Consider the following 12,429-nt stretch of genomic DNA (forward strand, 5'->3'; position numbering starts at 1 on the left):
ACACATCAACAACAATTCAATTCAAATTCAAATCGACAATAACTTCGAGAGAACGCTCGATATGTAACGACGTTGTGTTTCCACAGCATCTCGACACACTTAAGTGGATTAACTACAGGTCCCAGTGAGGCCCAAACAACCGCAGCTTCAACTTCATTCAGCTGATTATATAAAAGTCAATTAGTGTAGTTCCAGTGAGTGCACAGCACTTCTGTCTGTTGTTAATGTTAATGTTAATGTTAATGTTGATGTTCTGCCTGATGATTCATACACTGTGTCCTTCATCTTAACGCTCTATTTAAAGATGTTCTGTAAGAAATGTAGAAAGACAGTTTTATCACCTGAGAAAATATTGAGCTCTTGAAGTGACATCATTATCACCAACATGGAATGAAATGATGAAATAATGGAACACAGTTAATAAAACAGTTGTGTAACTTTGACACATCCACGTCTTTTGCCTCTTACATGAGTCTCATGAATAATTGATGTTGACGATTGCTGTTGATGAGTTTTGTGCCGGTAAGTGAAGTAAGTCCTCAGTGTTCAGGTGACGCTGTGAAGCCGCTGTGAAGCCGCAGTGTCGTGCAGCACCGACTGCAGCGCGTCGTGCATTTCTAACTAAAGTTGTGACAGAAGCCCCGAGGCTCATTGTGACTGAGACAAAAACCCTTCGCCTTTGATTTGTTTTCGCCTGAATGCAGATCCACACACTTACAGCATCAAATTAGTGTGCGACTGAGTGACTGAGAGGAGACTTCACTGACTGCTCTCACAGGATATTACCTGTCGTCTCTACCTGCTCCATAATTGGCTGCCTGTAAACACAGCCAGCGACTGGCAAACGTGGAGCCTTTAGGGACAGAAATCTAGTTTGGACCAGTTAAATGTTCACTCAATGCAATCCCAGGCTAAGTCATACTCACAGTTCCACATGCATGCATAAATACTCCATCAAACTCTGCACAGTCTGATATCTTAGTGAAACCGTTGTGACTAAGTGGGAAGAAGCCATTTTCCTCCTGCACAGTTACTGTCTCTGCTGGAAGCAGGAACGATGTGGATGGAACTGTTATTATGTTTCCCTCCTGTAGTCACCTCAGTGTGTGACAGTGTAAAAAGCAAATCTCCACAGGGAAAGCTAGTTTAAAGAGTGTTAAGCTGAGGAGGTAGCACAGAAAATCATTTAGCTCCACTCCTTTGGCAATGCAGCAATGTGTTTTTTCTCCTTCTGCAGACTCTGACTGTAAGCAGGAGCTAAGCCGTCCTCCATTATGAAACTCACAAATTGTACCGTTTAAGAAATCCAAGCATATGCCAGGAAATCAATAAAGAGAGGCCGAGGACAAAGGAGGAATCAGTGGACAAGCCCGTGTCTTACAGGGGACGGAGAACGCCTGGTGGCACACATCCATTAGTGCTCATCTATTTTCCATCAGTGAAGCAGAATAAAAAGTCACAGCTGCTGCAGTGACTCTTTCAAACGTGGATATTAAACATATGTTAAGCAGCTTTGAACACTGGTGTGATGTGACGATGAGGAGCTCAAATTAATGTCATTAATGACATTTTCTGCTGTTAACAAGTTAATAACAACACAACTGTAAGTGGTGCATTGAACCGAATTCAGCCTGTTACAGGAACTCGGCTCAGTCGGTCTAATAATAGATGTGCTGAGGAATTCTCTTTAAAAGCCATGACTTTGTTTTACCTTAAAGGGACAGTTCGTGCTTTTCATGGTTGAATGAGGTGCTCGACACGTTTAGTCAGAAAATCTTTTAATCTTGGGTTTAAACTGGTTTTACACCAGTGGGAATATTCTTAATCCTGGGTCAAACCACTCTGCACAGCACACAGGTTTCTTTCTGCTTTAGCTCCATTACTGGAACATACAGTAACATGGTGTTACTGTAGAGAGCTCTTGGATCCATGCTCTTGGATCCATGAGCATGGATGAAGAGAAACGTCAAGTTTGCCTGCGACTAAACAAAGTCTACGATATTTGAAGAATATGGTTCTTACTGTTAAACAGCAGGAGACTGAAGTTTGTGTTGCTTTGAAAGATGTTCTATGAAATTGTCGTCATAAAAAGGTGCAGTGTGCAAAGATTAGGTGAAATTATTTTCATTTCAATTTCAAATAACACAACTTCTTCATTTATAAGTGTGTAATCACCTGATTGTATGAATTGTTGTTGTTCATTACACCAGAATGAGCCTTTGTATTATTATCAGAACAGGCTCAGCTGTCTTTGTTTCTACAGAAGCCCACAATGGACAAACTGAAGGCTCCAGAGGAGAGTGAGGTGATATTCAGCTGCAACATCACGTAACTTGACTAATAAATGTGGTACACACACACACACACACACGGATGTTGTTTGTTTTTTGTTTTTTCTGTGTTTGTGTCTCATGAGCGTGTTCGCCTGCAGAGGGTGCTTTCAATGCAGCGAGGTGAACATGAAAGCGTGCAGGGAGCAGCAGAGGGTTTTCTGATCAGGTCAAATATACAACGATCGACGAATAACGATGCATTTATTCATGATACACGTGAATATAAATACAAATAAAAAGGACTTTATAAATGACTGATGACCTTTTGTGCAGGACAAAGAGATTTTTTCCTATTTTTTCTTGTGCATTCTCACGAGCACAATATCACATGTGCCCCATGAAAAGGGGCATAATGGATAAGAACATTGATTTTCCCGTTTTTAATCGATCATTTTCATATCAACTGAACTTTTTTGGGGTTGCTGATGAAACTGTAAATAAGACAAACCACAGAGGTATTGATTGAGGAGAAATGAGTGGCTGTGCAGGCCAAACGTGTCCCAGCTCAGCGATCCAAATCCTGGTCACGCGGAAATGCTGAGTGCACTTAGCACATACTTTTGGCAAAGCAGAGTGCATCCTCTCCTCTAATGATCCATTAAAACTGAGGAATGGCCGGAAACATTATAACCACTTAGCTGCTCACAGAAATAGTTGTTTTTTTTCCTTTTAGAGAATGATCAACAAATTGCCCAATTCATTTCTTTCAAGATTGTGTAGCTCAGCGCAGCCATGTCCTGTTTGCTGTGTTTGGTAAGAGGTCAGCGTGAAAACATCTCCACGTTTTCTTCCCCATGTGCTGGAATTCAGCTCATTTTGCACTTCCATCGCGGCTGAATAGCTTCATCATCGTGTCCCATTTATGGCAGAAGTCAAAGGTTTTGGGGGAAATGAATGCGCTTACAGTGTAAAGTGTGAAGGAGCTGAGGCAGTTGAATAAAACGGGAAAATACAGCACTGCATCACAGGAGAAGTACTTCCTGCAACAGAGTCATGACAGAGTGCCGATCACTGCGAAGCTCTGGGGACGGAATTTAAAGCAATCGTCGTGTAAGAACTCTAACTTGGGGAAAATTAAAGTGAAGCAGTGGATTTATATTTGAGTAAAAACACTGCGGCCATCACTCTGCTGTAATGAAGCCCAGGTTTCTGAGTAACTGCGTCTCAGCATAAAGAGAAAATCACCAAATACAAAAGCACCTCTTTAAAATAAAATGAAGTTTTTTAAGTTTGAATTTAAATCTACTTCCTTCACCTATTAAAGCAGCAGCAGCAGCAGCAGCAGCAGCAGTCAAATGTGACGTCATCTCTCTATCTCTGCTCAGATCAACATGAATTCAAGTCTGAATCTCTTTTACACACTTTCCTTTTTTAGGGTTCTTTGTAGTGAAGGAAGTAGGAAGGACGAGCTGTCCTGAATGAATACAGCATGTACTGTACACACACAAGAGAGTCATAGGTCATAGGTCATGAAACAGGAGTCTGATACATTTGTACATTTTAAACAGGAAATCAAATCTGATAAACCAAGCAGAGTTACAATGGTGAAGCTAAAAATGTTCTCAAATATTCAGCAACAACAAAGCCAAGAGATGCATTTTATTTATATATTTTAATATTTTTAAGTATAATTATTATTATTATTATTATTATTATGTGGCAAACTGTGCAGAGTAGCAGCTTTTATTCACCATCCAAACGTCAAAGCTGCAAAATGCAGCCAATAAAACTGAAAAGCTGTTTACAACAGAAGCAAACAAGACAAATCAAAATAACGAACAGAGAAGCGATAATGAGACACACATGAGGAACATATGTAGATAATAGAACTCTTATTCTAATCTTACAACCAAATAACTTGAATTTTGACTCATTTAACAGCTTCAGAAGTCACCGTGTGTGTTGGTTTGTTGTGGGGAGATGGGGGGCCGTCCTAAACTTGTTATTACAGCTGATTACAGAAGATAGAAGCATTGTCACATTAGTTCCAGATAAGCTCGGTTTTTCTCTCTGCCACCAGGATACTAATACTCCCAGAACTCTGCAGGGAAGAGCCCCCCCCCCCCCCCCCCCCCCCCCATGACGTCTTCATGATGAAACCAAACAAAGAAACTACAAAATGTGACTGTTGCTGCTTTAAAAAAGTCCAATGATTCTTGTTTGTGACAGTTTTTCTATTTTTAAACGTGTCTCACTACAGAGAGAGAAGATTGTGTTTTCACACCACAAACTCTTTGCACTGGAATTAACATATTCACACCTTAACACCTGATGTTTCACTCACTCACTCACTCACTCACTCACACACTCACTCACTCACTCACTCACTCACACACACACAGGAGCCACAGAGATGAACAACCATGCACTGCATGTTTCCTGAAGTCCCCAAAGAAAACCCACAAGAACATGAACATGAAAACTCCATACAGTAAAGTGGGATTTGAACTAGTGACCCTCTTGCTGTGAGCCAACAGTGTTAACCACTAGTTTACCGCGTGCCCCCTGATATTTCAGGATCTGAATTTGACATAAATTAGCTGCAGCCTCATTAGTGTTTGACATTTTCCTTCTCAGTGGCACAGTTTCTGAACTATGTCCAATTCTCCAGGAGCAACATTGTGACCCAGTAACTGAGAGTAAGGAAGAGTTTTCTTCTTTTTCCTGCAGTGGATCCACTTTCTAAATAACCAACCAATCCCAACAGTGGTTGAGCGTCACTGTGAGAAAGAAGGGGAAATGCAACAGCTCTCTGTTGTGTCTCATGTGTGCTGAAGCTCTTGCTCTCATTAAAACACTCATGAACAATTATACAGAGAAAAGCTTGTGTTTATTCCAGCGTGTTTGCCAGCTGGCTTAAGCTAGACTCTCACAGCTTTACAGCAAATGCGTCCACGTTTAATTACTGAAACTTCACCTCAGCAACATGTTGATGTGTAAACCAAACATATGTCAGTTTAATATGAGCGTATAATAAAACCACTATTTTACCATCTCTAGCGTAGCAATCATTTTGTTTTACTCTTTCAAGATTCAGATTATTTTAGTTACAATATATTTGACTTTCCCTTAAAACAAGAACTGTGTGTAAAGCACATATAAACGGTCTCATCTCAGGCCACGGACACCAAATGATTTAGATTTCACATCTGAAAACATACTTATGAGTCATATATTATCTGGACCTTTAACCCCTGTGAAGGTCACATCTGGAAAACTCTGCGTCTCCTGTCTCAGTGGAAAAAGTTGCTTTCAATTTCCCGACATAATGATTGAAGTTAAATGAATCACTTACTCATTTCTACGGGGAATCAAAACAACGCCAGGTGCCGTGGACACGTTCCAGCTGGTGCTCGCCTGGAGTCCTTTACACGTGTGGGGAAGATTGTGTCAGTCACAGGATAATGATGGTGAAGCATCTGAGCAGCAATCCACTGTTTTACACATGATTTACACTTCAACTGAACTTTATCTTACTCTTGTTATTCTTTAATTGTCATTAACTCTCTAAAACTTGTGCTGAACATTCATTTCTTCTTTGTCTGCTCTGTTTTTTCCAACAATCTGCTCATAAGTCTTTGATATAAAGAGAAACATCATCACTGAGGGCGACGGAGCTTCTTATTCCTTTGTGCGACGCTGTGACACGAGTGATGACGCAGTGTGAAAAACACAAACACCACAGGGAAGATCCACGATCCACATCACACTCACCCAGTGCAGCCGCTTCACTCCATCATTCATCCTCAGTCAGCCACGCCCACCTCATCACCTGGTTCACTCAGCTGTTCTGCATCTGCAATCAGGCCAGAATAAAGACTGTGCTTCACACTCACTCACTCACTCACTGCCAGGTTCTTCTTCAGCTCAGTCAGTGTTTGCTGGGATCAGACGACACACACTCAGAGATGTGGTCGTGACCTGATGATGAACGTGATGAACGTGATGAACGTGACTGCAGAGCAGAGTGTGTGGTGTGTGGGACGCTCCACAGAACCTAATCTGCTCTTGCTGCTGCTGTTAGGTGCAACAGTGACACCGGAGAACGTTCTGTTGAGCTGTGGCAACAGTTCCTCTGCCTCTGTGACGTCTCCTCAAGGGACCGCGACAAAGTTAGCTTCGGTATCTTAGATTGCCCCGCCCCCCCGCAGCACAGTGACCTATGAACAACTGCCACTGAGATTGATAATCTGAGATGGTGACCATCGTGAAAGACATGATGAAGTCTGATCCCAGCATTTAGCAGACGACAGCGTCACAATGACAACAATGTTCCCTGAAGCTGTTCTAATCTAGAACAAGACCAACTAAAGCAGAAGAGAGTTTATCGTTTTGTGCTCAGAGCCACCAACGTATATACGCTCACGCAGTTGTGGGCGTGGCCAGACCGCCTCCTGTACTGACCGGTGGTCAGGTGATATCCAAACACAGTTGAACCTGTTCCTGAACTACCTGCCTCGTCTGAACCGTCAGCCTTCTGTCCCTGACCCTGAGTCACACCTGGTTGCTGCCTGTGTCAGTGTGTGTGTGTGTGTGTGTGTTTTTAAAGGACAGTACAGAGACCTCTGGTGTAACGTGTGCTGCATCTGTGTCCGACACTCACCTGTTGACCGAGGTTATTTAAAACCTCCGGCTCTGCTGTTGTTGTCCTGAAAAGCCAGTGAAGCTGTGGCTTTGGGTGTGAACCAGCTGCACTGCCCCCTGGTGGAGAGTCTGTCCCTAAACAGCCCGAGTGCTTGGGCTCCACAAACACTTTAATAGCCTACGCGTTGTTTGAAGTGCTTTTTAATGATGATGGCTTTAGAGTGCATGCGTGTACGACTACAGCTCATACTGACAGGTCAGTTACTAAAGTCCTGGGACTGCTGCTCTGTTCCACACCCAAACAAACACACTGGCTGATGTTTGTGTTATTACCTTCACTCTGAACAATATTTGTTCTCAGCACGAAACACAAAGCAATCTCACTCCCTCTATCATACATGACAGGCAATCAGCAGCTGTTTTTATTACGGCGCATATGATGATAGGAAAACACTTTGATTTGTGTTTGTCTATCACCCACTGTCATTTATTACACCCTGGTTGGGTCAGTGACACACACACACACACACACACACACACACACACACACACGTGTACTATCCATTTAAACTTCAGTTTTATTTTGCCAGTCAAACAAATTTCACGTTGCATTGTAGCGACTGCAGTGCAGATATTGTCTTTTTCTTAATTCACACGACAGTGAAATTCTTTGAAAGGCCACATGAAATGAAGAGCACTCTGACCACACCCACACATCCTGTGATGCTGTGTTTTAATAATTAATAAGACAATATATTCATGAGCTCTGAAAGCTCACCACTTCCCACAATGAAAGAGTGAATTCACAAGTTCTGCTTGAATGCAATAAGGTCTGGGTCACGTGATCTAAGCGTCATCATATGAAAGCACTGATGCTGATGCTAAACTTCCAGTAGGTGCTGTGAGTCCAAGGCGTGTGTGTGTGTGTGTGTGTGTGTGTGTGTGCAGTTTCCCACCAATGGTAACTTTCCAACTGACTTGCAGACAAAAGCTTGGTCTTTGGGTGAAGAAGCTTAAGATAAGACCAAGCTTATTAGTGGACTGGCATTTCTGCAGTGGAGCGCTCTGTGAGCCACAGAAGCACAGGCTGTAAAATGACTCGCGATGTAAGTAACTTGACGTATACGTCATGTTAAATGTCACCAGTGAGTGGAACAGAATAGCAATGACAGATTTCTGGCATGAACTGCGGCGTGGGGCGTGGCCGAAGCACACGTGATCACATCTAACTTAGTTGTGTCTGACTCGCTGCTGCTGAACATCTTTGAAGCATTAAAAACAATCAATATTCATCATCAGCAAAGTTCTGTTGATGAGTGGATGTCACTGCTCTCACTGCTCTCACTCTCATGTTTATGTCACACTGTGCTCTCTTTGACATGATTTCTGCTTCCAATTCAACACTTTCTTTCATTTCAGCCTTTTCTGTTTCAGCTCCTTTAAAACTCTCCACACTTTCATTTCCATCAAACTGTGTTGTCCATTTTCCTCTCATCATTTTTTACTGTGTCTGTGACTGAAGTGAATTTGCAGAACAGCAGAGATGAAGGCAGAGAGGGAGAGAGGGAGAGAGGGAGAGAGAGAGGGAGAGAGGGAGAGAGGGATGTCATGGGAGCTAATCACAGAATGTGTGGCAGATGCAGGTAGATCCCCCGGAGATTCAGGGTTACAGGACTCACAGTCGAGATAAACAGTGAAAGGGAGTGAGATGAGGCTGAGGGTGAGAGGGCAGACAGATACTCGCACATTAACTCATATCAAATCTGACCTTTGACCTGTCATATAATTAATTCCTCCCATGTCACTGTCGCCTGTATATAAAAAGGGGATGAAGTCTTCAGGTTTGCCGGCTGTGGACGACCCAGAAACCTGTGATAGATGAAGAGGACGTGTGTGATGGCCTCACACGACAAGACTCAAGCAAACTGGATTCACAACACACGTCCTGACATCCTGAGTGTGGGAGGCAGCATCAGCTCACATTTGGAAATTCTAATTGAAATGGAGGAAAACATCTGAAACGTCGCCGCTGGCTGCGCCCAGCTTCCTTCCACTGAGCACTTTAGAGCAACAAGTAACGTCCACCTTCCTCTGGGTCCTTGGTCATAATGGGAGAGGAAGGAAAAGCTCACACCAACATCAACATGAGAACTGTGCTGTGCTGAAAGCCTTTTTTCCTCCATTACACTGATGTCTCCTACACACCAGTGCTTCCTCCTGAGACTTGCCTGTTGCTCTGTTTTCTCATTTCTCAGCGGGAAAGGATGAAAACTATTATGTGCTCTTGACATCGCTGAAAGCTGAGCATGTTTGTGTGTGTGTGTGTGTGCGTGTGTGTGTGTGTGTGCGTGTGTGTGTGTGCGTGCGTGTGTGTGAGTGACAGGCGCTTGGAAACATTTTGACTCTTAGCACCTCAAAGATGTTCTCGGTCGCCAGAGCAACCAGCAGCACTTCCCTCTGCTGCGTGACGACAGAGATGAGACGACACTCAACAACTGCAGCTAATGAAGTCATTAATGTAAACACAGCAGCACAGACGTCAATACCACACTGACTGTGGGGGCGGAGTCACGTTTCAGCTGCATTACATGAGAATAATGGTGTTATATGTGGTTGTTATTATGGAAACTAAAGGTTTACTTTACATTAACAGTGACTTACTGGCTAATGTTTGCATTACTTTCACACTCTTGACACTTTCTGTATCATTTTAAATCTGTTATTCTCTTAACTTCATAATTCTGCTATAAATCAGTGTGATTCAGCAACATTTCCCTGTACTCACAGGTCACAGTAATTACTGTGATTTAGCAGCAATATTTAACTCCACAGTAGTAATAGTACACCGTACATGACTGTTATTCATATATTCAGCAGTGAAAGCTGTGTTTTACTGTGTGTAAGTTTGATTCATTTAAATTCAGATAAATACATGTTCCTGAAGTCTTTTCATTTGGAAACATCCACACTACATTTACCACTGAAAGTGCCTTCAATCCATCCAATCCAACTTTATTTATAAAGCCCTTTAAAAAACAAAGTGCTGTCCATCAGAGATAATTAAGACATAAACGAACACACCTGAAACTGTGCATCACATGACCCTCCCATCACAGCTGTCTAGCACTAATACTAGAAATAACTCTGAGGGTAAGTGTGAACTGAGCTTTTCATTCACAGCTGATCGACATGAAGCGGTTACCATGGCAGCAGGTAACTGTCAGTCCAGGCTAAAACACAGTCCTTACAGTTTCAGTTCCGGTGCATTCTGCCAAAGTAACTGCCCCCAACTCTTCCATTGTTGGCACCCTCTCTTCCTCTGGGGGAGCAGAGTAATGGTCTCGTCCCTGGAGACTGTCGTGTCTCATACAAAGATGGACAAAAAACAGCCACAGAGCAAACAGGGAACAATAGAGCTGCTGTGACGTCACACTGACCCGGTCACCAGGCACAGTCCACGCTGCAGGAACCAAACCCAACCGTACCGTGACAGAAACAAGGCAACAGTCTCAGTTTGCAGTGCATCAGTGTGGATGACAGGTGTCTCCAGACAAACATTAATGGAGAAATCTCCTGAAATGTCCTAATTGCCACTGACACAATCCTTTCTGATATCTAATGAAAATCCAAAAGAAAAGAATGGCTGTGGCAGCTTTGATCCACTTTAGGCTCAGATCCGAAGCGGGTCGAGCCCTCGGGTGTATTTATGTGCAGAGAGCAGAGTGAGGCATGAGGTGGTGTGACACACCTGAGTCTTTGAGAGCACAATTCTGCTCTTGTGAGTTTCCCACGCATCACTGTTACATTTTAATCATGCATGGGAGACGGGGGCGGGCGGGGGGGCGGGACCTTGAGTTTGTTAAAACCGACGCCTACAGAAAGAAACCTGTATCTGCAATGCTAATCACACTGGAGCAGAAAAAGCCTCCCAGACTTGGCCCCGCCCTCCCTGTCAACACAACAACAGCACGTCGTCGTCTGCATGTGGAGACACCGTCCTCTTACTTCAGATAAATCTGTATTCAGAGATTAAGGGAATCAACACTCTGGCTCCTGTGCTGACTCATGTTTATCCCACAGTGGAGCATGAACGAGCCGCATTCACCATCCACAGCACCGAACATCTCAACCTGAGACGCACCCTGTGTTTCTGTGTCTATTCTGAGGAATCGTCTCTGAGAGCTTTTATTTTTACCTAAAAGCAGCTTCATCTAACAAGTGGTTTCATCCCAGCGATTTGAAGCACTCTGAAATCGTAGCTCTCCAAAATTCCGCGGCTTTGCCTTTAGGCTCCACTTGTTGCATCTATTTCCTCGTTTGTGTAAGAATGAATTCAGCTGGAATAAAAACCGTGTGCATACTGTGACGTGTCAGTGCATCCAGGTCGGTTCTGGGCTTCCATGACTCTGGACTGTGAAATGTGTGGGTTATTATTGGATGGCTACAGTTCAGCAAAAGTTCAACAAGGATCCTTGTGATGGACCCGACATCAGTATCTGGCCCAGTATACGATTCTTTAGTTTGAAATATGAGAATAAAACAGTGCTGTCGTCACATTCACAGAGTAAACGTCCATAAATCACTCATATGATTTAACAGCAAATGTTAGGCTCAAAGAAAAGCATTCATTCTCAAAATGACAATTATTCAAGTTGGTTTTTTTTTTATATTTTAATCTTCTTTTAGTCTCTGTAACAAGTTGGTGTTTAAACATAAAACCTGGTGACTTTTTAGTTACCTTTCTTTAAATGATACATTTCCTAAATGAGTCATATTTGTACTACTGTAAATGAAATAGTTCAGATTAGAAGAAAAATGAAGAAACAATGTTTTACTGAGAAGAAAATTGGCCCAAGTCCTGAACTCAGTTCCAATCCTTGTCCTAAATGATCCTAAGTTTCCTCAGATCTGATTACAAAAACCACACTGAGACAAGGTTTGGAGACACGTGTCTTCATCAGAACATTATCTCTTAGTTTGGAAACATTGACTGTATCATCTTCTCAATGTAATCCAATGTTTTCAGTTGATGCTGCTTCTAAAATCCACAGGATTATAAATGTGATGAGGACGTATGTAATCTCCTGGTGGTCCAGTTTTTAGTTATTGTAGAGTAAAGTAAACAGATGTTGTCAACATCTTTAACATCTTCTGGTATCTTTTATTTTAGTGTTTAATGATTTACTAAAGATGATTTACTAACACTGTCCTTCCATCAGTCCAACACTGGTTAACAAGAAATCTTTCTATTGGATATCAGAATATGAACACATGAAAAAACAAGTCATGAGTCCAGAGTAAGAGTGAGTGATGTGGTTGTTTTGTTCAAAGACTCTGTTGGAACCATATTATCAGTATTGGTAGATAATTGGTATCAGTATCGGTAGATAATTGGTATCAGTATCGGTAGATAATTGGTATCAGTATCGGTAGATAATTGGTATCAGTATCGGTAGATAATTGGTATCAGTATCGGTAGATAATTGGTATCAGTATTGGTAGATAATTGGTA

At 42.4% G+C, this 12,429-nt stretch overlaps 1 protein-coding gene across 4 annotated transcripts in view; it reads right to left on the bottom strand.

Moving 5' to 3' along the window:
- Window positions 1-12,429, bottom strand: part of lingo2b (leucine rich repeat and Ig domain containing 2b) — a 32,301-nt gene that overhangs the window by 16,291 nt on the left and 3,581 nt on the right. Inside the window, exons 2-3 of one of the 4 annotated variants that reach the window (XM_058616231.1) lie at window positions 6,048-6,129; window positions 5,629-5,698 (exon numbers count right to left, since the gene is read on the bottom strand). The exons of 2 other annotated variants lie outside the window; for them this stretch is intronic. The gene's annotated coding sequence lies outside the window, so the exon portion shown is untranslated. The remainder of the gene's footprint in view (window positions 1-5,628; window positions 5,699-6,047; window positions 6,130-12,429) is intronic. One more of the 4 variants, XM_058616232.1, reaches the window with a different exon arrangement.

This window comes from Solea solea, chromosome 18 (assembly GCF_958295425.1).
Source record: "Solea solea chromosome 18, fSolSol10.1, whole genome shotgun sequence".
NCBI classification, from domain to species: Eukaryota; Metazoa; Chordata; class Actinopteri; order Pleuronectiformes; family Soleidae; genus Solea; species Solea solea.